Source organism: Xyrauchen texanus, chromosome 22 (genome assembly GCF_025860055.1).
Source record: "Xyrauchen texanus isolate HMW12.3.18 chromosome 22, RBS_HiC_50CHRs, whole genome shotgun sequence".
Lineage (NCBI taxonomy): Eukaryota > Metazoa > Chordata > Actinopteri > Cypriniformes > Catostomidae > Xyrauchen > Xyrauchen texanus.
The window spans coordinates 32,021,907-32,024,062 of NC_068297.1; positions in this window are offsets into that span (position 1 = coordinate 32,021,907).

Here is a 2,156-nt window from a genome sequence, read left to right on the forward strand (position 1 = left end):
TGTTGTACTTCGTTCAGTTACGTATTGCTCTTAGCATCGCCTCTAAGTGCTTAAAACATCTTACAAGCGTCTTTAGCATCATCTTAACACATCTTAGCATCGCCTAGCGAAGTCTTAAAACATCTTAAAAGCGTCTTTAGCATCATCTTAACACATCTTAGCATCGCCTAGCGAAGTCTTAAAACATCTTAAAAGCGTCTTAGCATCATCTTAACACATCTTAGCATCGCCTAGCGAAGTCTTAAAACATCTTAAAAGCGTCTTAGCATCATCTTTAACACATCTTAGCATCGCCTAGCGAAGTCTTAAAACATGCTTAAAAGCGTCTTTAGCATCATCTTTAACACATCTTAGCATCGCCTAGCGAAGTCTTAAAACATCTTTAAAGCGTCGTTAGCATCATCTTAACACATCTTAGCTTATCGCCCTAGCGAAGTCTTTAAAACATGCTTAAAAGCGTCTTAGCATCATCTTAACACATCTTAGCATCGCCTAGCGAAGTGCTTAAAACATCTTAAAAGCGTCTTAGCATCATGCTTAACACATGTTAGCATCGCCTAGCGAGTCTTAAAACATGCTTAAAACATGCTAGCATCATGCTAACACATGTTAGCATCGCCTAGCGAAGTCTTTAAAACATGCTTAAAAGCGTGCTTAGCATCATGCTTAACACATCTTAGCATCGCCTAGCGAAGTACTAAAAATGCTAAAAGCGTGCTTAGCATCTATCTGTCTGTCTATCTATCTATCTATCTATCTATCTGAGGGTCAATATCTATCTATCTATCTGAGGGTCAATATCTATCTATCTATCTATCTGAGGGTCAATATCTATCTATCTATCTATCTATCTATCTGAGGGTAAATATCTATCTATCTATATCTATCTATCTATCTGAGGGTAAATATCTATCTACCTATCTCTCTATCTATCTATCTGAGTGTCTATCTATCTATCTATCTATCTAGCAACTAAGTTAAACTTTTAACTACTTTAAACTACAAACTACTTTAAACTTTAAACTAATTTAAACTTTAAACTCATTTAAACTATAAACTATTTTAAACTTCAAACTACTTTAAACAATAAACTACTTTAAAATTCAAACTAATTTAAACTTTAGACTACTTTAAACTTTGAACTAATTTAATCTTCAAACTACTTTAAAATTCAAACTAATTTAAACTTTAGACTAATTTAAACTTGAAACTAATTTAAACTATAAACTAATTTAAACTTCAAACTACTTTAAACTTCAAACTTTCTGGTCCAAACTTTCACAAGCCAACTTAAAGTTTGTCTCGACGAACTTTTCTAGTTAAGTTGGCTTGTGAGAGCCAACTTACTGAAATTGTACTTAAACTTATTATTAGTTGGCTTGTGAAAGCCAACTTACTGAAATCCTACTTAAACTTATTATTATTCGCTTATTCTTCTTAGCGGTGAAATTTCTATATCTAACTCCTCCTAGAGCTTTAACTCCACATACTCCAAACTTCGGCTCAGACACTCAAACTGTTCTGACTCGAGTTGCTATATCTTTTCTAACTGATCGGACTTACGGTTTTCCTAAAAATGGCGATCAAACTTCGGAAAAAACTCCCATTGACTTAACATTGCGGAATGTTCAGAAATTTAAATCCCAACTGACATTTTCACACACACAGACAAAAAGGGCCTGTCAGCCCTGCATCTCTCCCTCTCTCTCTCCCTCAGAGGATTTATTTATCAAGCAGCCAAAAAGTAATGACCTAAAATCTTCATAGCCACTCGCTTAAAACATGCTAAAAACATGCTTAGCATCATCTTAACACATCTTAGCATTGACTAGCGAAGTGTTAAAACAAGCTAAAAATGTGCTAGCATCATGCTTAAAATCAGCCTAGCGAAGTGCTTAAAACATGCTAAAAGCGTCTTAGCATCATGCTTAACACAAGCTAGCATCGCCTAGCGAAGGGCTAAAACATCTTAAAAGCGTCTTAGCATCGCCTAGCGAAGTGCTAAAAAATGCTAAAAACATCGTTAGCATCATGTTAACACATCTTAGCATCGCCTAGCGAAGTGCTTAAAACATGCTTAAAAGCGTCTTAGCATCATCTTTAACACATCTTAGCATCGCCTAGCAAGTGTTAAAACATCTTAAAAGCGTCTTAGC